A 27,678-nucleotide genomic window follows, 5' to 3' on the forward strand; every position below is an offset into this window, starting at 1 on the left:
GACCCAACTGAACAGATGTAAGTTCACTACGTGCTGTGGCTTACCAGCCATAGAGCTAAGTGGCTGGGGGATTTGCACATGTAGAATGAACTCCCTGCCTTCACTAGCAGCTTAAAGTCTACACAGACAAGACCCAGAATACAAGATAAGTTAACCAGCAATACAGAATTCTCCCTAAAGTAGTGCATAAATTATTGCCAGGAAAGTGGCTGCCACCTTAAATGTTGAGTTCCAGTAAAATAGGGTGAAGTGATTTCTGTAAGCTCCCAGCCAAGGGCAGGCACACCTTTGATGCATTTCTGGGCAAAGAGATCTGTTGCTCTCCTTTATCTTACCTATTGAGAAATGGTTTGGAATCTCTCTGGAGGCTGGCCCAGGAAGGATTTATTAACATAATGCCCTTACCATTTTGAGCCAACATTCAAACTTTTTAACCCCTTTTTACAAATGTTCGAGGAAATTTAAGAGCTAGTCCTACCTGTTAGATAAATATCTCCCCAAAGGCCCTACTTGAAGTTCTTCTGTTGGTCGTTCCTTCTGCCTAGACATTGAAGTCCTTAATTTAATGCGCAGATCTGTATGCAGGAAACTGGGGAGGGTCAGGTGCAAATGTTAATGAGATTAATGCCACCATCCAGACAGGCTCTAAGAGAAGGGGCAGTTATATTCAACTTGAAGTGAAAGAGAAATAGAAAGTCTGGAGTGAGGAATAGGGATGGGGCAGGCCCCCCTGCAGGTTCTTCAGGAAAGTCCCTGTTTATAACTGGAAAGAGTGTCACAGGGAACATTCTAGCATGAACTGCCTGAATATCTGATTGACAGCTGAATGAAGTTTCTACCTAATTCTAATATACTGTAACTAGGATTGAATGTTCTATATTGAGTATAGTGGAGCCCTCATTAGTCTGGGTCATATACTTCTCGTGTGTTGTCTAAATGGGAGAGCTACATAAGGCTGTTCAAAGTAATTATAATTAAAACCCTAGTTCCTCAGGGCACCTGGGTGGCTCAGTCAGTTAAGCGTCCATCTCTTGGTTTCGACTCAGGTCGTGATCTCTTGGTTTGTGAGTTTGAGCCCCGCATTGGGTTCTGCACTGACAGCGCAAAGCCTGCTTTGGATTCTCTATCTCTCCCCTCTATCTCTCTCTCTCAAAATAAATAAAGTTAAAAAAAAAAAATAAAAGAACAAGCTCCGGGTCCTTCGTCACAGTAGCCACATTTCCTATGTTTGATAGCTGCATGGCTGTCTTATCAGACAACACATAGAAAATGTCCGTGACTTCAGAAAGTTCTATTGGATATTTCCTCTCTATTACATTTGAGCTTTTGATACTAATTTAAGTTAGCCTCCCCTTACTAATATAGAGATCAGAATAAGCTTGACACAGAAGGTTTGCTGAACTGTAAAAGGCAGGTATTTGTTGAGTGCCTACTGCAATGCCACTGTCTTTTACCAGTTTCCCCCCATACCTCAGCTACATTCTTTTTTTTTTTTTTTTTTTTTTAACGTTTATTTATTTTTGGGACAGAGAGAGACAGAGCATGAAGGGGGGAGGGGCAGAGAGAGAGGGAGTCACAGAATCAGAAGCAGGCTCCAGGCTCTGAGCCATCAGCCCAGAGCCCGACGCGGGGCTCGAACTCATGGACCGCGAGATCGTGACCTGGCTGAAGTCGGACGCTTAACCGACTGCGCCACCCAGGCGCCCCACCTCAGCTACATTCTAAGCAGCAGGCCCACCAAACCAGAGGCGTGACTTTGGAGGTTCAGAGGACCCAGTGAGAAACAGCAGCCTAAGAGAAGACAAGCCTGTCTGTGAGCCTGTGTGCTGTAGCTTTGCTGGCCAGCATTGGTGGTCTGTTTGGGTTGCTATAACAGAATACCACAGTTTGTGGGGCTTATAAACAATAGAAGTTTATTTCTCACAGTACTAGAGGCTGGGAAGTTCAGGATCTTGGTGCTGACCGATTCAGTGTCCGATAAAAAACTTCTGGGATGCATACTGCCAAAGTTTTGCTACTTCCCTCATATGGTGGAAGGGGTGAGGGATCTCTGTGGAATCTTGTATAGGTCACTAATCTCGTTGATGAGGGCTCCAACCTCATGGTATCAGCTCTGCCCAGAAGCCTTACTTACTATAATACCATCACCTTTAGGAATTAGAATTTCAACATAAGAATATAGGGGGTGGGGACACAAACATCCAGACCATAGTGCCAGTCTTGTTGATGACCATGACTTTTCTAAAGCCCTTATACTTGGAACATGCTACAAGTAGTCTGATTATACCTGCTGTATACAGGTGCCTTAGTCACCATGGCCTAGGCAGTGTGGACAAGAGAATGATGAGAATGGCTTGCAGAGCAACTTTAATGACCAAAGTCATGCTGAACCGTCCATTGGCCCTCTTAATGTGTTTCACATCGTTCTGCACAGTGTGCACTTCATATATAATATTTCCATATGTTCATTGTTTATCTGTCTTCGCTACTAGTCCATATATCCTGGGGAGGAAGGGATCACGTGTGTCAAATCTCTCACAGTGTTCCTGGGGTCTGGCACATAGTATAACACAATAAATATTTTTTTCTTAACATTTTATGTTGCCAATTTTGCAGTGAATATATTTTGCTTTTCCATAGACTTGCATAGCAGTTTCTAATGTATATCTTGTCCACCACAGATTCCGTGGAAACCGATAGCTGTCACGTGAAAAACAGGTGTGGAGGCAAATATGTTTGGGTAATGCTGCTTAAAATAAGCAGGTTTCGTTGCCTCAGGCCTTGTTATACCATTAATGTGTTAATACAGTGGTTGTCAAACTTCACTGAGCATCAGACTCACCTGTGTTTTAACAGATCAGGGACTCTACCTCCAGAGTTTCTGATTCCCTAGGCCGGGGATGGGCCTGAAAATTTGCACTGTTACCAAGTTTTCAAGCGAGGTTGGTATGTTTCGTCCAGTGGCCACATTTTCAGAACCACTGTACAAGTGCATTTTTGACTCTTGGAGAAAAGATACAGTTTTCACCAATTCCCAAACTATACAACTAAAGGGCTCCTTAAATCAAGAATTCTGGCTAACTTGAGGATATGCTGACCTAGTTCATACTTACGTGTCAATCAATTATAAATTAATGCATGCACATTATAAAAAGGACATGTAGGCAGAAAACAATCTAAAGCACAAATAACGTGTTGCTGCTGGTAGAATTTAGACCTCATTCCAAAATAGTGACATACTCTTTGGGTGGAGTATAAAAAAAATCACCTACTCCTCCTAGTTATAAAGTGGGGTTGATCACAATGCTATATTGTCTGGGAAAGCACTGTTTATAACTCAAATCGTTGACTTTATTATTGTTTCAAGCAACCCTGATGCTTTGTATCTGCAGATGTTCTAGTTTAAACACACATTGCTTGGCCCTGACAGCATGCAGCTTTTTGCCTCTTGGACTCTCCTGTGACTTGAAATGTGATATCCATAAGTCTGCTGAATTCCAAGTATTTGAAAGAACAGATGAGGACCTAAAGGAATAATCAACTCTTGCTGGTATTGTTCCAAAAGGCAATAGATTTATGTGTATTGATACTTCAATTTATATATTTTGCTGTGTTAGAATGAAGAGCTGCATCTGGGTCTTTAGGTTTAGGGAAGTGTTTGGAAGGACAGCAGTGACTGTAGGATAGCCCAGTCCTGGGTGCAGTTTTATGCTTTTAGGGATATTACTAATCACGCAGCTTGGCACTTATTAATTTCCTAGATGCTCTGGGTGACACACAAAACGTAGAAGGCATATTTCTTGCCCTCATGGACAAGGTCTTATCATTTGGGAAGCAAGACATACGCATGAAATAATTAGAGCAGAGATTTCCAAATGTATTTTCACAGCAGCTTAAGCAAATAAACAAACACTCAGATTCCCAGGGCCCATTCTAGACCTACTGAATCAGATATTGAAAGGGTGCTACCAGAGAATATGTAGTTTCAATAAGCTCTCCAGTTGTTGCTGATGACCAGGTAGCCCTGGAATCCATTGGGTTTCATTAAAATGCTTGACTATGACAAGATGTTGTCTTGTACACTATTGCTAGAAGTTCTTCCTAGTATAGATGTCCTATTCGGTAGAGTCTGTCCTATCCAGTCTTGTTCTCTTATTGGTCAATAGACCAAAAGGCAGGAAAGCTGAGCAAAGCTCTTTTAGTCCAGCTACAGAGAGCTGCCTAGTCTAGAGAGGGTGAGCTACAAATAGAGCTAAGAGACCATGACTGACTTGTCACAAAGCAAGGTACTGTGACAGAGGAAGCCACAGGTGGTGCCACTCCAGAAGAGTGGCCGGGGTTGGTTTACTCACTTAACAAATATCGGGGTGCCTGGGTGGCTCAGTCTTAAGGTTAAGCATCCGACGTTAGCTCAGGTCATGATCTCCTGATTCGTGAGTTCGAGCCCCACGTGGGGTGCTGTGCTGACAGCTCAGAGTCTGGAGCCTGCTTTGGATTCTGTGTCTTCCTCTCTCTCTGCTCTTCCCCCACTTGCACCCTATCTCTCATAAACAAACAAACAAACAAACAAACATTAAAAAGGAATCTTAAAAATTTATCTAGAACTTACTTTGTGTGGTCCTGTGCAAGGTACTAGGAATATCAGAAGCAAAACATTGTGGCCCCTGTCATCACAGGCCTTATGGTTAGTGGAGATGTACACAGGAATAAGCAGTCATGGTCTTCTTTTCTCCCTCTAAAAAAATTGTGGCAAAATACACACAACATAAAATGTGCCATTTTAACCCAATTCCAATTGTACAATGTCCAAGTGGCATTAAGTTGATTTGCACTCTTGTGCAACCATCATCACCACCCATCTCCGGCACTCTTCCATTCTCCCAAACTGAAACTCTATTCCCATTTAACAATAACTCCCTATTTCTCCCTCTCCCAGCCCCTGGCAAACCACCATTCTACTTTCTGTCTCTGTAAATTTGACTACTCTAGGAACCTCGCATAAAGTAGGATGATGCAGTATTTGCCCTTTTGTGAGTGGCTTATTTCACAAAGCCTAATGTCTTCAAGGTTTATCCATGTCCTTGCATGCATCCAAAGTTGCATCCTTTTTAAGGCTGAATCATATTCCACTGTTGGGCATTTACCACATTTAGTTTATCCATTCATCCCTCAGTAGACAGGAGTCCTCGCCACCTATTGACTAATGTTGCTGTGAACATTTGTATACAAATCTCTCTCCTGACCCCTGCTTTACGTTCCTTTGAGTAAATACCTGGATGTGGAATTACTGGGTTATATGGTCATTCTTTGTTGACTTGTTCAAGGAAGTAAGCCCCTCACCATGCTTTCCCCTGATCATTCTTCAGTCCATTGCCCCCAGTAAAGAAAAGCTACAATGCTGCCTTTTTGCCTCCAGTATAAGAAATCGAGACAAGATTTTAAACTCAAGGTCATGTGTCCCTGTGAATCACAGTTGTTCCATCCTGGTACCGTCTTGCATGATCCTATCACCATGCTCCAGAGAAAAAGCTGCTGATTTTAGAGAACTCTAACTCTGTTAAGGTTGAGCAAAGGTCTGGGGCATAGGCACTGGGGAGTTCTCAGCTCAGCTTTGCCCTATATTGAGCGGCAGCCCCAGGCAGGTCATTAACCTCCACAATTTTCTGTATCTTCTGACTCCCTGAAATGATTGTAACAACCTCCCTTTGGAGCTGGTCGTAAGGAAATGCATCATGATAGAAGAAGGTGTGTTTCCAAAGCCTTTTGCTGGATGTTCAATTGGCTGCAAAAGACTTGGATTTGACTTTCTGGCTCCTGTGTCTTTGAGTCCATATCTAAAGCTATGATCCTCAAGTACGTCACTCCCACGAAATCCCTTCCTGCTCTATAGGGATTGAGCACTAGCTCTTGATGTTCAGCTGTAGTCCTTGCGCTAAAACTTCTGGTCTGTGGATAATTTTTTTTCTTCCAGATCTTCGGGGAGAAGATAGAAAGGCACCTATAGGAGAAGAGTTTAAGATGTACTGCCATCTCTCATTTTCCCAAAGTATTCAAAATTAAGCACAAATACTATTAATAATGTTGCTTTTATTGCCTTCAGCTTCCTTCCGTGTGTGTGTGTGCACATGTGTGCACGTAAGCAGTGTTGCTGTCTTCATATGAGTTCTCTGTTTTTTCCACACCATCCCTCTCTGATGCAGAACTTAGCACTTCTTTGCATTTTTCAGGGAAATTCCAGTCACACAGAGAGCATTAGAGAGGAATTCAGATGTTACTAAAGATTTCGTACGGGAGCCAGAGTGAGGACATCTTCTGTAGCAAAGACCTTGATGTTTGCATCAACTCTATCTTCCCTACTAAGTCAGGATGAATCCCCTCCAAATCACACTGGGGTTTGCCCCTGTTCCTCAGCCTTTCTCCCCTGGTACACCCGAGGTCTCTTTTCTAACTTCTCCCTCCTGAATTTTACCTCTTTCCTCTCACGTTGTCCTTCTCTGCCACTCCCCATGTCATTCAGAGCAGCTCAATTTCTCCAGCTTCCAACTCAAAGAAAGGGCTTTCCCGTCTGCATCCTCTCTCTGAGGGCAGTGGTAGATTTTATACATTTTTCTTTTGCATGTGTAAAAATGGAGCTATGCAACACTGTGATTATTTTTCTTCAGTTAAGAATTTTTGAAGATATCCTGGGGCGCCTGGCTGGCTCAGTTGATTGAGCGTCCAACTCTTGATTTTGGCTCAGGTCATGATCTCACAGTTGCTGAGATCGAGCCCTGCATTGGGCTCTGCTCTGACAATGCAGAACTTGCTTAGGATTCACTCTTTCCTTCTCTCTTTCTCTTCCCTTCCCCCACTTGCACACACGTGCACTCTCTCTCCCACTCAAAAATAAATCAACTTAAAAAAAAAAAAAGAACTTTTAAAGATATCCTGTATAATATCTTGATATAAATATGTGCTGCTTCCTTTTTGGGAAAAAAATGCATGCTGGTAGAAATCCAAGACATCCCCCCAAATCTTCACCCTCTATGCATGCCCTATGTAATTTCCTCTGTTTCAGTGAGGGAAGAACTTATAGTATATGATGAGCTCTCCCCTCTATAAACGTGTTATGTTCCACCATCTAAGGGAATTTTCAGAGGTAAGGTGGGTTGCTAATCATCTGGCTCTGAGTTGATCAAAAGGGACATTATCTGGGTGGGCCTGACCCATTCTCAAGGGCACCTTGATTTTCTTAATCTTTTTTAATGTTTATTCATTTTGGGGAGAGAGAGAATGAATGAATGAATGAATGAATGAATGAATGAATGAATACAGGGGAGGGCAGAGAGAGACGGAGACACAGAATCCAAAGCAGGCTTCAGGCTCTGAGCTGTCATCACAGAGCCCTAAGCGGGGCTCAAATCCACGAATCGTGAGATCGTGACCTGAGCTGAAGTCGGACGCTTAACCAACTGAGCCACCCAAGCGCCCCTCAAAGTCACCTTTAAATTGAAGTATGGAGGTCAGAGACTGGAGGTGTGAGGGGGTACAGGAAGGGACCACATGGCAAAGAACTAACGTAGCTTCCAAGACCCAAGAGTAGTCCCTAGCAGTTAGAAAGCAAGACATCAGTAACCTCCATTCCATAGCTACAAAATGCTGAATTCCCCCACAACCACCTGAGTTGAAAATTATCTGAATTTCAGAAAGGGACACAGCCCAACTTAGTTCCAGACTTGTGAGACCCTGGAAAGTGAACCCAGCTCTGTGCCTGGATTTTGAACTTCGAGAATCGTGAGATAATAAATGGGTGTTGACTTCAGCCACTAAACTTGTAATAATGGGTAACACAGCCATAGATGATTACTAGGTGCCCTTTATTTGGGTCTGGTTTTCTTTTCATTGTGCTTGTTAAAATAGTCTCACCTTTTTGAAATGATGGTGGTAGTAAAGGAGAGGTTTTTATATGTTTAATAAAAGGTTCTTTCTTTGGCAAAACAAAAAGTTGATCTGTCCAAGTCAGCTCTCGCCTGCCTTCTATGGCTTGACTGTGAACAGTTATATCACCAAGTCTAGGAATCAGAGTGAAATGTGCCCCCTTTCCATCACTGAAGGTATCCCCTTTCCCAAGGCTCACTTCAAGTCAACTTTTTCACCAGGGTTCATAGGGATGTCCTGCCCCTGAGACATCCCCTTCTTCCTAGCAGTGAGTTCTTAGAACCTGTGCCCAAATAATGACTTTGATTTTGTTGTCAAGGTAGCTTTGAATCCTGTGTCCTTCGGTGCTCTCCACTTTTTGTCTTGCCTTCCTAGCTAGGGGCCTGAGGGCAGGACTCCAGCGTGTAGCTCCTGTGTCCCCACTGAGCCTAGCCAAATGCCCCATACACAGTCGGTCCTCCCACACACTCGTGCATGGATTGATTTTACAAGTCAAGGACCAGCACTCCCTATTAATAAAGTCAGTCAACTCACCTTTTGATTCTTCACCCGCTCCTGTGTTTAGATATCACCTGCTGTATTTGGCCCCATCTTTGCTAAAGAAAAAAAAAAAAAAGAAGAAGAAGAAGAAGAAGAAGAAGAAGAAGAAGAAGAAGAAGAAGAAGAAGAAAGAAGAAGGAAGAAGAAGAAGGAAGAAGAAGAAGGAAGAAGAAGAAGGAAGAAGAAGAAGGAAGAAGAAGAATGAAAAAGAAGAATGAAAAAGAAAAGACCTCTGGGCATAAATCCCTCTTTCAGAGAGAGAAATAATTTGAGCAGCAGCTGGTCCGTAGCATTAAAGATTGAATGACTGTAATGTGTTCAGACCATGGTTGGCTTGTTAGGAGTTCTGTGTAAGGCAAGAAATAACCTGAGAGCCACAGGCCTCGGACACAGCAGGGAAGGGGATTGTCAGTGGTGGCATCCTTCCTTGAAGCAACCTGTTATAATTCCTGGGCCGTTAGCACAGACACCCTTCAATAGCTTCTCATTAACTGCAGGAAAATATCGACCATCTCCGGTACACTGTGCTCTCAGCCCCTTGCAGCCTCATCCCCACTGCTGTCCTTGTGCGGGCTTCTGATCTAGTTTTGCTCACCTGCTGGCGGTTCTTCTGTGCCCTGGGGTTTCCTTCCCCTCCAGATTTGGTCTATGCAGTTGCCTGTTCTGGAGCAAACGTTCCTACAGCCCCTCCCTGCAATCTGTGCAGTTTTCCTTCAAGATGCCCATCAAATGTCACCTCCACACACCCTTCCCTGACCTCCCTGGGCAGCGGACTTCTTCACAAACATGTACCGAATACGCTCCCTGCGCCGAGCACTTTAAATTTTTTTTTTCAACGTTTTTATTTATTTATGGGACAGACAGAGACAGAGCATGAACGGGGGAGGGGCAGAGAGAGAGGGAGACACAGAATCGGAAACAGGCTCCAGGCTCCGAGCCATCAGCCCAGAGCCTGACGCGGGGCTCGAACTCACGGACCGTGAGATTGTGACCTGGCTGAAGGCGCCGAGCACTTTACAGGAGTTATCTTACGTAGTGCTCACAACAGCTCAGGAGGCAGACGTTATCCTCATGTTTACGGAGGATGAAGCCAGGTGTTTAGGAGTTACCTGCCCGAAACCCCTACTTATCATGACAAGGCCCTTTGCCTTGCCTCCATGCTATGCTGTCATCTGGGTCCCCAGAGCTTATGCCTGGGCTGTGGGGGAGCTCTCATGACTTCCTGTCACTGTTGATTCAAATATTTCTCCCCAGTTGGTCTTTGAACTTCAGGAAGATCAGGATCACATCCCCTCCATCTTAATACACACCTCATAAAATATGGGACTCGCCTGAGCTTCATAAATGAGCGGTCGGAAAAATAGCAAGAGGAAACAGGTACGAAGGAGAGAAACATTTAAGAGAAATTCTCATCTACTCAGAATTAAATTTTCTATGGTAAGGCCAATCACTAATGGCCACATTAGAAGGGCCTGCCTTCCTTCCGCTTTTGTTTCAAAGAAGGGAAAAGGAAAATTGCAGGAAAAAGCCACACACAGAGCAGGGGAAATAATGGAGGAAGGAGAGCAAGTCTGCTTCTTGCTCCATAATATGGGTTTTATTGGATCATCGATGTTTAATATGCTTATTTAATAAATATTGGATGAAGTCCGCGATCCGCCACTGTGGGCATTCAGAGCAATGGTTTTAAGATATTCCGCTCCCAAAGCTCATTTTCACAAACTTTCTGCCTTATGGCATCATATATAACACATGTGGAGAAGAAAGATCTTTTCCTTGAAGCGGAGGCTGATGGCATTTAATGCTTGGTTTGGGGAATATAAATGGCCAGCTCTCGGGGATGGTGATGTGGGGAGAGAGGAGGGGCACAAGGTAACATTTATATGCTCCTTTATGTTACTGTTGAATATGTAATGAGACATTATAAAGCCGTACACAACTTAATAAAAGTTTATCACTGCCCCCTAAACCCTTTTATCTTTTCAGTTTTCAGTCTGAATGTTTCTTGACATTCTTTCCTGAATTCAGCATTTTACAAGGGCTAAGAGGCATCTGGTAAAAGCAACCTGATGCAGCCATCTCTACATTTTGTGGACTTACACATAGCAGACTTATGAGCTGACAAACTTTGAAAGCTTTTCTTTTTAGCTCATCTGCTTCCTGAGCAGGAATCCACACTTGGTTTTCATTTGCTCAATGCTTCTTGTTCCTCTTGGTTCCCCTTCCTCCTCTGTGTTCACCTTCTCCTTACATCCTCAAAGCATCTCTCGCTTTGAGTCATTCTCTCCTCCTTTTCCATGACAGAGGAAGCTGTGCCCTTCCTTTCCAAGGTCAAGACCTTTGTTTCTGGGGAAGAGGTACAGGTGAAAGCTGAGAGTTCCATGGTCAGGTGCACTGCTTGCACACGGTGATTTTAAGCAGGTCCCGTACTTCTCTGTGCCTTGGTTTCCGCAGAGTTGCAGAGGAGACCATGGCCCTTCTCTTGCTTGCCTCCCTGGCCAATGTTGCTGTATATTTCTCCCCAATTAAAGGATCTTATACCCTCTTGGCAGTAGAAAGACAAACATGAAACAGTACCGTAATAAAAACTACCTAAAATGTACTCGAGATTCCTTTGTCCTTAGAAAGAGATGAACTTTCTTTGGCTCTGTGTCTCGAAGCCATGCTTATTTCTCTGTTTGTCTGCACTGCAAGACAAGCCCTTCTCAGTCCCCACTGCCTCCCCACCGATTCCCTTACCCCTTAACCCACTACAAACCCCATTCTTCCTTCCTCTGTCTTTTCAGAATTGTTCTCTTGAGGGTCACGATGACCTACTGTTTACATCCAATAGCCTTTATTCCTTTTTCCTTCTTGATGTCCCTGTGGTATTTTTTACTACATTGGTCAAATTCTTGTCTTTGAAAGCAACTATGAACATTTTTGGACATTATGTCCAACTAAGGGCTTCCTCCTTGTTTTTTCACTTTGTTTTTGTTTTTTGTAAGATAACACACTTCTGGTCTCCCGAGCTTCAGACCATAGCCTGCACTTGGAGTTGCTCATTGCCTTTATTTGCTCACTCCCAGCATCTCCAGGCCCTACGAGAACCTTGACTGCAGTTTTTTTTTCCTTCCTCCCCTTCTGCAGACACATTAGTTGTGTTGTGTCTGTGCCCAGCCTCTTAAGATTTATGTGGCCTTTGACCACTAAACTTGTCTCAGCTTTGCCTTCCTCATCTGTAATATGGATAATAATCATAATAGTTTCTACCTCCAAGAGTTATTGTGAACATCAAACAGAGTGGTAGATAATCTTATCTCTTCTTGTACTAAGTAGTCCTTTTATCTGCAGCACACTATCCCAACCCTCGGGGTTAGGTTTTCTTGTTTGTTTTTTTTGTTTTACTAGAACAAGAAGTAGTCTTTTCATTTTCAATCCTTTTTGCTATATACATCTTCCACCCCATCCCCCATCTACTGCAAATACTAGACCCCACACACAAATACTAGATCAGTTTTACTACTGTGCAGTGGGGAGGGCTCAGAAAGTAAGATGTTACAACAAGTGTACAGGCTTTGGAGTTGGCAGCCCTTAGGTTAAATCCTCCTTCTGCTACTTCTTAGCTGGATAACTTTCGTCTGACTACTGAACCTCTTTGAGTTTCAATTGCCTCAAGTTAAAGACCAAAATATCACAGACGCCCTGCAGAGGTGGTAGAGAAATTAAAAATATCAAGGCCTTAGTACAGAGGTCATACTCAGTAAATGGGAGCAGCAGGATATTAAATCAGTCCCTGTTCTCTTTAACCTAAAGAATGAACTCCTAAAAGCTTTGGTGGACAGTCAAGTTCATCTACAGCCCAGCCTCAACCTGACCTTTTAGCTGCCATTGCTGTCGTACCTCCCAGTATCCTCCTGTATGAGCTGCTTGACTGACATAAGGGGCCACATTTTTCTCAGCCTCTGCCCTGCTGTTTTTCTTAGTCTTCCTTTCTGGAATCCCAATCTTCTCTCCTTCTCTCTTGACCAGTCCCTCTTGTTCTCCCAGGATGGGATAAAGTCTTACTTCATGAATAAAAAGAAGGGATCTAGACCTTACCATGCCAGTTTAGTTGGAACTTTGTCACATTTAGTGTATCAGTGCCTTACATTAGCAAATGATTTTACAGTATTTGACATTATTTTTTAAATGACCAGTTTTTAAGTCATTTTTTTTAACATTTATTTATTATTTTTGAGAGAAACAGAGTGCCACTGGGGGAGAGGCAAAGAGAGGGGGAGACATAGAATCCGAAGCAGATTCCATCCAGGCTCTGAACTGTCAGCACAGAGCCTGATGTGGGGCTCAAGTCCACGGACTGTGAGATCATGACCTGAACTGAAGTCATATTAACTGACTGAACCACCCAGGCACCCCTTTACGTTATTTTAGAATAGTATATACACCTCTCTCCCTCTCTCTCCCTCTCTCTCTCTCTCTCTCTCTCTCTCTCTCTCACACACACACACACACACACACACACACACACACACACACACACTTTTTTTTGGATGGATTTTTCTTTGTTGCCTGTGTTTCCTTTATAATGCCGAGACGAATGTTGAGCAGTTACACACTAAAAGCTTAGTAAACTCTTGTTGGTGATTTCCTAGGTTGATTTTCATGGAATTTTCAGTTTATGTACCATCTGATCCTTAGGACGCACCATTTATTTCTTGGCCCCTGCACAGAACCTTTCCCTCCAAGAGGTTCCATCTGCTTTGCAGAAATTAGCTCATGAGTCATTTCCTTTCCCACCCTCCTTGTAAACTGCAAAAAGCAGGTGGGCAGCCCCTCTGGGGGAGGTGGGAAGTAAGGGTCAGATGGAGCACTGGGGAATTGAAAGTAGGCTCAAGTTAGTCAAATCCTGGTTCAGATTATCATCCCCCAAGGCACATTGAGAAATGAAGTAGGGAGATCTCTCTACAGAAGAAAGAATAAGGTGCTTTGGAGCCAGACAAGACTGGGCTCAGATCCTGACTCTGCCTGTTGTGTACTCTGAGACCTAGGGCGAGTTGCTCATCCTCTCTGAATCTTTGTTCATCAATCTAGAAAGTGAGAGTAACAATATCTGCCTACTGGACTATTGTAAGATGCGAGAAATTGTATAAAAAGCTCACACTACTGTAAGATGCGAGAAATTGTATAAAAAGCTCCTAGCATGGTTCCTGGCCCAGCATAGACATTTAATACAATTATTCTTCAGTCCCAGAGGTGTTTGGAATGCCTCCCAGAGAGAACGCTGCCGAAATTATGGATGCATGTGCCAAACATTTGGCGAACAACTTCTCATCTACATTCAGGCCTGTTGTCAAATCATTTTTAAAAGTTGATTATTTTGTTCTTCTTGCTTAACAGGAGGAAAATTTGATAAAATACACCTGTGAGTTAGGGCTGTTTTTGTTATTTCCTACCTGACAGCCAGAAGGAAAAGTCTGAAAATTACCTTTGTCCCTTTACTTTGAATTTTCAAGAACTGATCAATTTTTATGCTCCCTAAAGAGAGGAAAGTTCAATAAGGCAGTCTGGAATTTGGCTAATATTTTTTAGTCAGGCATTCAGAATGGACCTTGATAGGATGTTTGTTTCACCTTCGTGTATTACATTCACCTTTTTAAAGTGACTTAGGGAAATGGAATGTGGAAACATTGTACTATGTGGGGGGCCGAACTTGCCCACATCCTACCTGAGTGAGACACGTTCGAGGAGGCCTTTAGTTTCTCACCATTTCCCCTCAAAATGATTAGCATGATCACTCAGCCTACCAGATTTATTAAGCATTTCTTCATATAAAATTAGTGTACATTGGGACGCCTGGGTAGCTCAGTCGGTTAAACCTCTGACTTCACCTCAGGTCATGATCTTGCGGTTTGTGAGTTCGAGCCCCGCATCGGGCTCTGTGCTGAGAGCTCGGAACCTGGAGCCTGCTTTGGATTCTGTGTCTCCCTCTCTTTCTGCCCCTCCCCGACTTGCTCTTTCTCTCTCTCTCTCTCTCTCCCTCTCTCTCTCTCTCAAAATAAATATTAATTTCTTTAAATATTATAAAATTAGTGTACATATATAAAAGGGCTTCTAAGAACTGTAGTACTCTAGGAGTATATACAACATAACAGCTATTTTTTCCTACCCGTTTTTATAAACTGAAGAAGAGCATAGTAATAAAAACAGCAACAGACATAGGTGTTTTGTGCTTTGTAGCTTAATTAATTTGAGCCTCAAAAATCCTATGAACTAGGTTGTTTGTTTTTCCTTTTATGAATAAGCACAGGGAGGCACAGAGATATGAAGTCACAATTGACTGAAGTCTCCGGTTATAATCAGAGGTATTAGTGTTCATATGTGGGCAGTCTGTCTCCCGAGTCCATGAACATAATGGCCATATAGAGAAAATTCATATTCTGTGACTTACTCGTTCCTTCCTGTAGTACATCTGTATTAATCATCTACTGTGTGTCAGGTGGGGCAGACCATGGTGGGATGAGGGCTGGGGGGCAGGTGGTGCTAGGGGGAACTGGAAGGGCTTGCTTCTTGCTCTCATGGAGTTCATAGCCTGGTGGGTAGGTAAATACACATGTGAATGAGGAGGTAACTAATTGCACGTGGAAATGGATAAGTGTTGTAACTAAAACCAGCAACCACTGAGATGGAGAATGAAGGATCAAGGGAGACCTCTCTCTGAATTGGACGATCAAGGAAGACTTCTCAGAAGGGGTGACGTTTAATCTAAGATGCAAGAAATAAGGAGGTGGCCTGACACATCTGTGACACCTCAACTTTGTTGTTACATAGAAGCCCAGGGCAGAGAGAAGACCAAATCTAACACATTACTTTAGACTAAAAAGGGATTTCATCCTTTAAACCCAGCAAGGCAGACAAAACATCCTGCACCAGGATGGAGGTGGAGGGTTTTTTCCTCACAGTTAAAATCTCGAATTTCTTGCAGTAGCTGCACAGTCCTATCCCATTTACCTCATTCTTGAGCCTTCTCAGTGTGGACAACAGATGTTGTCTTTGCTGGCCAGGACATTCACAATGGATTTCTCATAGGTTAGTCTCCTGGAACTGAAGCTAGAAAACTTGAGTAAAGGAAGCCTTTTTTAATAGAAGCAAGTACCTTAGCAAAGAGCTTGGGACTCAGAAATGGTGAATACAGAACATAGAGTTCAAGGATGGAGGAATATGGGCTGCTTCCTTAAAATGGGCCTGGGTGAGAGAGAAGACCAGTTCCTTTGGATTTAGGTCATGCAGAATTTGTGAACTTTCAGAAAGGCTAACAAACGTTGCTTCGCAGCACATGTCTTCCTTAAGAGTATAATATGGCATCCTGGCAGCCCCTTTCTCTGCTCCCATGATTTTTGAAAGAATATTTTAAATACTTTGAGTAATTTTAGTATTAAACTGTGCCCAAGAACTGAAGGGACAACCCATTATTAGAGGACTCCACAAACGTTTTTCATTACAGTTTTCTCAAGCGAGGTGCTTGTAGGTTTCTACCACCCACCACTTTTAAATGCTTCACTGATTCTCTTTCTTGAATTTATAAACTCAACCTATAAAAACAATTTTAAATGTCTATCAATAGGGCATTAGTTAAACTATTAAAATTCCATACAATTTAATAATATGTGTCTTTTGAAAAGAATAAGCTAAAACATCAGATAACATCATAAAAGGATATTCCTGATGTAAAGTTGACAGGAAATTAAGTTTACAGAAGAGAGGCCAGCATATCACATACAGTTTCTGTAAAGGACTGGATAGTAAGTATTTCAGGCTTTGAAAGCCATATGGCTTCTATCACAACTCCTCTTCTCTGCTGCGTTGGCGTGAAAGCAGCCACAGACAATACGTAAACAAATGAATGTGGCGGTATTCCAATGCAACTTTATATACGAAACCAGGCAGTGGGCCCGCGGGCTGTGGTTTATAGACCTTTATTATACACTACGGAGAGTGTGACATAATTTGTTATTAAACAGTAATTAAATATTTGGAAGGCTGTCTACCAGATTGTTTAGTGTTGATTATATTTTAGGAATGGGAAAATGGTGTGATATAAGCACTTGGTAGCTTCAAATAAACAATAATTGATTGCCCTTATAATCAGCAGAAACAATGAAGATACTTCAATTTTGAAGAAAAAGAATTCAGACTTTTCACTCGTTCTAGGTGGTTCAGCCCAAATAAATAATCTTTAACTATATTCTTACTATGGCATTAGAGTAGTTGCTGGTGTTTTATTCATTGGAGACAGCAACCAGAAGTATAAAATTAAAGTAATTAAATTTACACAAGAACAGAGCATAATTACCCTCAATCATGAACAAGTTTTCAGTCTTGAAGAGTGTTTGGATATCAAGTGAAGTTCTGGCTTTAGTTATACTCTGATCTCGTATTCTAGACAAAGATAAACGTTGATGCAAATCCTTAGGGAAAGCAAATTTTAAAATATAACAAAACCTGAGGAATATACCTGGTCTGGTATTTCTCAGCAACCTGAATTTTGCATTATCAGAGCATTGGCCATCTTTTGCATATTGCACTAGATTAGACGGTGCCCTTACTTTCTTTTATCAAATTACATTAATAAACACAACTGAAAGAGAAGGAAGATTAACCATCTGTTTGGAACACAATTTACATTTGAGATACATCATCCAAGTCCAGTTGATACAATAGGACGATTAACATGTAGTGTAGGTTAGAGGTTATTTTAATGAAAATGGAAGCAGAAACTCAACTTGTAGGCATTGAATGGCCTACCCTCTGTGTGACTCCAGAATACCAGGGTAGACACTACCCCCATCTTGTAATGTTTCTGTAACTGTGAAGTCTGCATTCTGTGAATTTTCAACATCAGTTAAATGAAGCAAAGCTATGGTTTCTAATTTACTCCTAATTAGAGAAAATTCTTTTTAAAACTTTCAACTAAAATAGCTTTGTATTTTCAAATGCAGAATCATGGGTTGGCAAATATATATTTAGTAAATATACATCTCATTATTTATCAAGTTACTAGAAAGAATTCTTTTCCTATTTTAGGGAGATTACAATCATTCCATTATCTCCCCACAGTTACAATGAACTCTCCATTAAACATCACTGGGCATTTATGTTTTTCCTCCTTTTAACTATCCTGGAGAAATTTCTAGGAGGGAGATAAAGTACTTTAACATCTAAATTTGTTTGTTCGTTCACAAACATTTAACAAACGCCCCACAGTATGACATGTCCTATGTTAACGTATTTGGGAGTACAGGAGTCAACCTGTGTGTCATCTCGGGCAAACTACTTCATGTCTCTGGTCTCCTTTGTCCTGTTTGTCTTATAAAGAAATCATTTACGTGAAGTTCCCAGTCTCAGGCAGATCCTGGGAATCCATATTGTCAAGTTGCTTTCCAAACCTTTAGGGGAATTTGCAACACTATCAGCAGTCTTAGGGTACACTAATGACCATCAAAACTTTACCAGCAAGGGCTTTGTGTCCTTTTAAATTTTTAGTCATTGAAATGAGTGAGAAATGGCACCTGATTTATTTATTTTTCCTCCTTGTGTCATTAGTGAGTTTGAAGAAGGCACAATTTTGGCTCTAAGTCAAATGCAGTTTCAATTCTGTATCTTATTCTTAGATTTTCTTTGCTTAAAAAAATCATTTTGTAGTGGCAGGAAGTAGAAGAAAGGGCATAGGAGAACAATGTTTTTTTAAAAAATTCATTTTAGGGGGGAAAACTGAGAAAACTATTTCCACTACACATTGTACATTGCACATTGTGATAATGCAGTGATGCTTCAAATGTTTCGATTGAATTACTTCATCTCATTCCCCCAAGTAAAATCCTCAGTTTCTCTGTGTTTACCTTTGTTTCAAACATCACATGTTTATTTCCATCCCAGCTTCATGTTCAGAGACAAGATCCTAAGCAATAAGGCAGTAGCATACCTCTCTACTGATTAATAAATGATTGTGAGCACCTCTAAATGCAAAATGCTCTATAAATGCTTTGGGATGATGATGATAAGAATGCCTCCAGGGAAATGGAGAAAGCAAATGAATTTTGGGAAATTTGCTTAATATTTACAAGTGATTTTCAGAGAATGTCTTAGGTGTTGTCTCAGTCAGCTTGGGTTGCTGTAACAAAATATCACTGACTGAATGACTTAATAAAAATTTGTTTTCTCACAGTTCTGGAGGCTTGGAAGTCCAAGGTCAAGGTCCAGCAGAGTTTGGTTTCTAGTGAGGCCCCTCTTCCCAACTTGGAGACAGCAGCCTTCCTTCTGTGTCCTCACATGACAGGGGAGGAACAGAGAACTCTGGTTTTTCTTGCTCTTTTTTTTTTTTTTTTTAATTTTATAAGGGCACCAGTTCTGTAGGGTCAGAGCTTCACAGCTATGACCTCTTTTAATTGTCATCACCTCCTTAAATGTCCAGTCTCCAATACAGTCATGTATTTGGGGGATAAGCCTTCAGCATATGAGTTTGGGGAAGTCATAGTTGCATTCATGGCAATGTACACTCAGAAATTGAACCATTGCTGGTCTGGAGCTCAGTTGTCAATTTAACAGTATGATTTCTTGCCCTCAGCATTTGTCATGGTTGGTCCACAATATCAGAAGTACTTCCACTCTTCTGCACCGTGAGAAGCGTGAAGTAGATGGAAACATTCAAGACTGGGTTTGGATGACATCTGTCCATTGATTTGTTAACATACAAGGCAGTAATGAGGATCAACAAGATCACAGACTCACAGATCTCAAAAATCATCCACACAAAACTTACACCCAGATATTCAGGTGGAAAAATTGAGGTTCAAAAAGTTGAAGAGCTTTTCCATAGGTCATTCTGATAATTCATTATCAATATGATCCTAGAGGCCTTGTGACAACCATCAGAGTGCTTAGTATGGTGATACATGGGATTGTATTTCAAATGAAAGCTTATATGAAAATTAATTCCAATTTTATGGGATAAATCAACATAGATTAGGATATTTGTGGTTGCACAAAATGTAAATTGACTCTGATCTTAATCAAAAGGATGTTGGAGGCTCACAGAATCAGTGAGGAGGACAGGGCTTTGTTTTGGTGACTAGGGGTGTGAATCCCAACAGCCACTGGGTGGGAAGTACCCCCAGAATCATTTACTGGACACCCATCCCTGCTGCTGGAGGGCACAGTCTCCACCACAGTCACTCTGAGTGAATTCAAACTATCCTTCATCTTAAAGGGACTGTATAGAATGTCACAGTGCTAGGAAGGATGTTTCCAGTTATCTTTGATCATGCACTCATGACTCCTCCACATGGGACCAAAAAGGGAAGATCTTGGCCCCTATACCTTCCACCAGGGAAAATAGGCCCCATCTCCGCATATAAATGGGGGATACCTCAAAATAGAAAGTTGTTAGATGCAGGATATCCAAAGAACAAAACAAAAACTATTATCTGCTACGGTTTCCAACCTAAGAGCTTCTACAGCTGAAAACATTTTGTGCTGAGGTAGGTTCATTTCAAGTTCATGTTTCAGCTCTCCCTAGGGGCCTCTGGTGTGCTGCTAGAGACTAGTGTACGTTTGGCATTACCATTTATTTTCCCATTATATTCCCATTCAGAATGAAATCTAGTGTTGAATTCTCTCCTTTTATACATGTTGATTCCAGCATTCGGTTCCCATTGTGGTTCTAGAGATACATAGCAACTTGGCTGCCTCAGAATGAAAATAAACTTTATTAACCTACTTTGCTAGCTTACTATTATTAAGGGGCATATCTCAGTGCATTCTTTAGGCTATTTTTCCAACCACCCGTAGAATCCAGACACACTTGCCATTCATGATCTTGCCACCAAAAAAATGAAACGGTATTTGATCACATGGGTTCACTTTTTCACTTGTGGGTTTGACTAAAATAAAAGTAACAATCACAATTACCTGTCCCTTAAGCAGCAAGGGATCTTAACCAAAAGAATGGGAGTTTGTTGATAGCAAAGTTATGGTCCCAGATCATGTCTCTGTAGAGAATTCTTAGTATCCTACCTTTTGCTGTACAACCCATGGCCATCATCCATTGCCGGGAACGTAGCCACAATAGGGAGTTGAAGTTTAAGAACTGATGTTCTGTTGGTGAAATAGCATATGCATCTTTATTTAGTCCATGACACTTGCACCTCCATCACTTTCTTTTTTTTTTTTAGGATCAGATTTATACTTTTTACGAAACAGGAATACTGCCACTCAGAATGGAGTCTGGCTGATGTTGTGGATCACTTAAAGAATGTGATAAAGTTGTCCTAGTCGGCAAGCAGTAATGACAGGATGGTTATGGGTCAGCAACAGGCTGGCCCTCAAGAAGCAAGGGGAGATAGGGATTCGTAGCTGTCATTTGTATCATGTATTGATTTCACAAAAGGACAAGAAAAAACAGAAGGCTGTCATGACCGATGTTCTTGATCTTTTACTGAAACATTTTAAAAACATCTTTCTGGACAAAGACCTAAGCCCATTTCCATGGTTCCACAGCAGAATGGTCTTCCCATTTCCATAACTGATAGTTACCAGGGTTAGTACATATGTCTCTAAGTGTGCACTAAGCATGGAGAATAAACTTGTATACTAATACAGTAGTCTTTTTTTCTTTATCCTTGCCAGGGGTGACTGCATACCAGCAGGTATCAGAATGTTTAGTTCTGCTGAGATGGTAAGACTCTGATGACATGGTTTTGTCCCCTTTCCCCACCTCAGTCTCTCCCTTCCCAAACACTGGTCCTAGCGTATCTTGCTTTAGCTTTCTCAGCATCCTCCCACAGTAACTTGCCAAAATATCTACTCAGACTTGGCCCTCAACCTCACCATTTTTTTTTTTTTTCTTCACGACGCTCAAGTCTTCTAAGTGTTATTTACATCATACTTCAGTTTGAGTCCAGAGCACTGATGGACCTATCGTTATGGTTTGAACAGAGTCAGATATAAAATGTCCAAGAAATTCCTGCCATGTGAGTTTACATATGAAAATGTTTAGTATATTATAAATGCAAGGGAAGCTATTTCAAAGGGGAAGCACATAATATATATGTGAAGCATGACAGAAATACCAAATATGTTCTTGGGGCATTTTTACTAAGCCCAGACCATTAGGACTTTACAAAATATTGGAAGAATGTTCTATAATATTCCAAATAACTCACATAACTAATCTATGTGAATTTCACAGGGCTGTGAACTTCTTTGCCTGAGCATTTCTATATGATTTACGTAAAACTCCATCTCAACTGAGGCCAGATTCTAATTTCAATTCCTACCTTACAAAGAAACTTACGCTGCCTCTTCTCAACCTGCTGGGCAATGGTGTTCAGGTTTTTTGCTGAGATAAGAGACCAATGTGGTATTTCCATGGTGGTTTTTTTTAAAAGAGATTCTATGCTGTGTAATTGCCAACACAATGAGCTGCAAGGTACAGTTACTATCTCTTAGAAATGAAAGCTCCTTCCCACTGTAAGAATTATGTTATTCTTCAGTAGTGTTGACAAGATGAAGAGCCATTTTGGATGTTATGATTCTAAAATGGCTATCTGTTGGTGAACCATGCTTCAAAGTGGTTATGATTCAATTCCAGTCAACTGACATTTATGGCTTTCAGGGTCTAGGTTGGGGCTCTCAATTCCGCTCAAGCAGGTGTCTGCAAACAAGCATCTGTTATGTTTAAGTTTCCTGATATATTTCTTTGAAACCTGCTATTTCCCCTAAATCAAATGCTTAGTTCAGCAAAACCTTTAAAAACAAAACAAAACAAAAAACACAAAATGGTCCCAATGGGACACCTGACAGAAAACTTACAGAAAGAAAGGCACAATGAAAGTACATGGAGGGGTATAGAACAGAAATATCCAAATTTCTCTCATGCCCTCTGAACTATTATTAATAGTGGGGTAATAATGCAGCCTAGATGGCATAGTGTCTTCAAGCATTTTCTACTAGATGGGCAAATGAAAGCATCATAATAGTTAGGTTGCAGAACTAGAATTTTTTGTGGTGTGGTGGAAAGAGCAACCCTTTGACACCTTGCGTCTGCATCCTGACCCTGAATCTACAAATTCTGTGACCTTGGATGAATTTCTGATCTCATATTAGCATTGGCTTCTATCTCTGTAAATTCAGGGTACTTCTATTAGATGAAGGAACTTTTCATCCATACACAAGTATTTACTGAGTCCCAGCTATGTGTGAGGTACTGTGTAAATCATTGGGCACTTAGATGACAATACAAAACAACAAAAATCAGGTCATATCTTTGCCCTTATGAAGCTTGTATTCTAAAAAGGCCTAGTGTAAATCACACTGGTTTTAGGTCCCACATGTCTGCTAGAGCAGACTGCCCTTTGAGATATACATTAAATAAATGTAATCCTACTGTTATGTGCCCACCAAGTAATTCAGTACCCCTCCAGGTAGCCTCAGCAATGCCTGGGAGAAGGAGACATGTCTTTATTTTTTCCACCTCTGGGTTTGAATTCTTGCTTTTGCTATATTAGTTCAGGTGATGGATCTTCGCATTTTTCAGCTCCTACCATCCCTGTTTTGTACACCCAACACATTTCAAACTTTCAGTGCCCATAATTCCACCAACGTGAGACTACTGGTCAAGCATTTGTTATGTGTGATTTAGGATGATAGAGGTGGCTTACATCACAAATCATTTAAATTTGTGTGTGTGAAAAGTTCTTTGGCTGTAGCCCCACCAGAAATTCCCAACTGACTCCATTTCTCCACAGAGCCTGCCTTCCACCATATTGCTAAGCACCCCCCCCCCCTCCTTCAGTCCTGATGCCTGAGGACTTACCTGCCAACCCATAACTGTCTACTGAGCATTGTGTCACTTGGAGACCTGTGTCTCGTTGAAGCAACCCTGTTACTTGTTGTTAAAGTAACACGTTTTCCCTGCCTGTTCGTTATGTTGGTGTTGGTGTTTGGCACTACGAACAATTGAGTTATCTTTGCTTTATTCTAAAACTGCTGACAGCTTTCTTCACAACAGCTGATGAATTTTATAAGCACAGATCCATAGGACTGCCCCTGTGACAAGACACTCGGCGACACACGTACTTTTAGTCCAATAACATCATCTTCCCACTTGTACAATTGCCTTTGAAGTGGAGACGCGGAGGTGTAGTGTGAAGGACATAACTTGAGAGGGGAAGAATGGGTGACAACAGGGGCAGACGGGGCACATCTCAACAGCCATAGAGTTTGAATTGCTAACATGGTCTTTACGTAAATGAGAGTCTTTGGTAACACTTGAAGCTCTCAGCGGTGTCCTGAAAAGGCCCATTATGAAATCATAGGTGCTACTTGCAGAAACCTGGGGGATTCCTTCCCTTACTCAGCACTGCCTTTGGAAAGTATTCCAACTGGCCCTGGTTTAAGGATAAACCCTAAAACCCAGTGAGTGAGGCTTTCCCAGGACTAGCACTTGGGATAAATGTGCAATGACAGCGTGTGCCCTCTGCAAATTACAGAGATAAGTAAGCCTGGTATGATGCTAAGCCAGTGAGTCCACAAAGTGCTTTTGGAAACATACACCTTCCACCCACCAGCTCGAAGTGTTTTATCAGCACTTTACTAATGTGGTTTCCCATGAAGGTCAGAAAGTTAAACTTATCACCCAGAAGCCAGGGTTGATAGTTCATATCTTGATCTTATCACTGGGCCTCTTTTTCCCATTCCAATTGCTTTTCAAGGACTTAGAACTGCTCGCTTGGGGGAACTGTTTGCAGTGAGTAGGAACCTAAGTAAAAATAAAAATCAGGCTGTGTAAGGCAGAAGCAAAGTGTCCAAAACAATATCACAGTTTGCTCCCCAAATGTGGGATTTGAGCCATCCATTTCTGTCAATCTTTTTCTTCTTCCTTTGGTTCCTGTTTCTCAGACATCAGAGTGAAGCCTGTTTTCCAAAAGGCAGCTGTCAAAGTGATCCTTTTTTGCTTTTCTGGCCTTCCATTCACGTATAATTGATGACAGCAGCATCACAGCAGCCTTTTAAAGGAGTCAACACTTGAAATAGAAAGGGAATCACTGAAAATGTATATGCAGCTTTACACCCTTGATATTCATAAGCAAGATAACTTGATGTGTTCCCAATTCTCCAAGTTCATGAATACCATAGGCTATAATTTCTTCAATTTCCTTATAATAAAGCAGAGTATGTCAGCAGCATTATTGATATTTCGGGCTGGGTGATTCTTTGTTTTAGGGACTTGTCCTGGGCGCTATAGCGTGTTAGCATCCCTCACCTCTACCCCACGAGTTGCCCAGTAACACAGTCTCGTACCTGATTGCGGTAACCAAAATTGGTTGAGACACTGCCACATGTTCCTGTGGGGCAAATTCCCCCCTTGTTCTGGTTGAGAACCCGTGATGTCAAGTGAAGCTAACACGTCCTTCTGTAGGTTGCTAGGGTTACAGGAAATTGTGTGCAAGGTGAGACCAAGAAATCCGCACGTTGTGAATACTAAAAGGCCAGCAGTGTTTACTCACAAACTGATGGATTTACACGGACACCAAACTCATGATGCAGGATTGGTCTTAAGAAAAGTATGTAAGCCTCCATTTCACAAGGGTCTTTAGAAACAGTTGAAACAGGCAAAGGGTACAGGTCTTCTAGATTCCCAGGTACCTTGGAGGTGAAGGTATGTCTAGTATCTTATATCCTTTCTTTCTTGAATGTCACAATTTGGATTGTGAAGATTTTGTTTTCTCTTTCTGGAGTATGGCTTAGCCTATGGGGTGTGTGTGTGTGTGTGTGTGTGTGTGTGTGTGTGTGTGTGTGTGTGTTTAGATGTTAAAGGGAAAGGAAAAAAGAGGGAGGAGAGCATTTCAAGAACGGTACCAAAACCATCAGCCCCATAGGTACAAGCTAAACCTCAGCATCCTTGAATTAACTTAATGGTCGTGTGCCAAGCTGTTCAGGTTTTGATTCTGAAAGCCTCTGAGCTGCTTTCAGAGCTTGTAGCCTTGCAAAGTTGCTTTTCTGCTCTGAGCCTTAGCTTCCTCATCTATAAGGTGGGCGTGTTAACAATACATACCCAGTAGAATTGCAGAGAGGATTGAATAAGGTAATATTAAAAAGTGTGTACCTGGGGGAGACATAGAATCTGAAGCAGGGTACAGGCTCTGAGCTGTCAGCACAGAGCCCGAGGTGGGGCTTGAACTCACAAACCGCGAGATGATGACCTGAGCAAAGTCAGACACTTAACTGACTGAGCCACCCAGGCACCCCCAATAAATATTGTTTTATATGCAGATATCTTTAATTCATGTAAGGGATATTGTGCTCTAATCAGTTTTTTTTTCCTCCTTTTCACCCAGCCTGTGGCTGCTCATTCCTGAACTCCTTTACACTTACATGATGGTCAGGGTTCAACACATTTTACCTTCGCATTCTCCCAGTAATAAGAACCCAATGGCCTCCCGCTCTCCACAAATAACATCATCATGAATATCCTCATTTATAAACCTTTAAGAGCCATGTGGGAATTTATTTGGATATATACTGTTCACACATTCCTGTCAGACAGAAGCTGAACTAGGAGAGCATTTCAGGTTTCCAGTCTTGCTACATCAATACCTCTATTGCTTCAGTTTCATTCAGAGCAAAAAATAAATAAAAAAAAATTAATATATCAAGAGGATGACCATGCTAAGCACATCTATTTGTTGTATGTTTTTATATGCTGGATGTTACGATAGATGTTTAATGTATTGAGAGCTCCCAAGACCACCAACAAGTCAGGTTTGTTAATTCTCTGGGAGGACTCAGCATATAGTAACACTATGGTGTTCCTCGGCAAAAGCAAACTAAGCCCATGAAATCAGCAAAGGAAAAGGTGCATGGGGCAAAGGCCAGAGGAAACCAGATGCCAACACCCAGAGTTCTCTCACAGATGCCCCACCAAATGCATTTGCTTCTCCCAGCCACCAGCTCTGACCACACCTATCTAATATGTTCCCACTCAGGGAAAGCTCATTAGAGACTTAATGAGCAGGGCTTTTATGGGGGGGGGGGCGGGGTGTGGTCACATAGGCAGCCTGTATGGGGGATATATCAAAATTCCAGAAAGAAAGATATTTAGCATAAACCGTATTGCCTGTACAAACAGTTTGGAAATAGTGACACATTCTTACCAGTTCTGGGAATGGTGGGAACGCTCCCCAAGTATAAGTTCCCAGACACCAGCCAAGAGCCAACTTTATCAGCAGGGCTTCTAAATGATAGCAGTCAAGCCTGCTATGTTAAGTCTTTTCTGCATATTTGTTTTCATTGTCATTCCATGCATGCATTGGCAGGAAAGAAAATGAAACTATCTCTTGTTAAAATAAGGTGACTGATGGGGCGCCTGGGTGGTTCAGTCCGTTGAGCGTCTGACTTTTTTTTTTTTTTTTGTAAGTTTTCAGTCATTTTTCTTCTTTTACAATTATTTTTTAAATTTACATCCGAGTTAGTTAACATATAGTGTAAAAATGATTCCAGGAATAGAATTTAGTGATTCATCACTTACATGTAACACCCGGTGCTCATCCCAACGAGTGTCCTCCTTAATGCCCCTTTCCCATTTAGTCCATCCCACCCACCCAATTCCCCTCCAGCAACCCTCAGTTTGTTCTCTGTATTTAAGAGTCTCTTATGGTTTGTCTCCCTCCCTGTTTTTATATTAGTTTTGCTTTGCTTCCTTTAGGTTCACTTGTTTTGTATCTTAAATTCCACATATAGGTGACTGATTCTTGATGTAGGCTCAGGTCGTGATCTTGAAATCCTGAGATCGAGCCCCAAGTCAGGCTTCTTGCAGAACATGGAGCCTTCTGTGGATTCTCTCTGTCCCCCTTTCTCCCTGCCCCTACTCTGTATGCACACGCCAAGTGTTTAATGTTAATAAACATTAAAAAATAAAATAAGGCAACTGAGGCTTAGAGAAGTAACCTGCTCCAGGTCACAGAGCTAAAAACAGAAAGAGCCGAAATGTACCTCAAGCTTCCTGGAAAGCAATTTATTTTTTAGATCACAGATTGGCATACTCTCTGTCATTAATTTAGGTTTGTTCCAGTAATTAGACACAGAGGATTTGACAGGTTCCCCCCCCCCCCCCCCCGAAAATAGCTTGACCTGTTATTTTCTTGTTTTTGGAAGAAGCTCCGGAGAAAAACCTTATGTAATTAA

The 27,678-nt window shown here is 41.7% G+C and overlaps 1 protein-coding gene across 5 annotated transcripts in view; it reads left to right on the forward strand.

Moving 5' to 3' along the window:
* SGCD (sarcoglycan delta) overlaps positions 1-27,678 on the forward strand; it is a 942,805-nt gene that overhangs the window by 625,022 nt on the left and 290,105 nt on the right. The gene's annotated exons all lie outside the window — the stretch shown is intronic.

This window comes from Puma concolor, chromosome A1 (genome assembly GCF_028749965.1).
Source record: "Puma concolor isolate L17-30 chromosome A1, mPumCon1.1.hap2, whole genome shotgun sequence".
NCBI classification, from domain to species: Eukaryota; Metazoa; Chordata; class Mammalia; order Carnivora; family Felidae; genus Puma; species Puma concolor.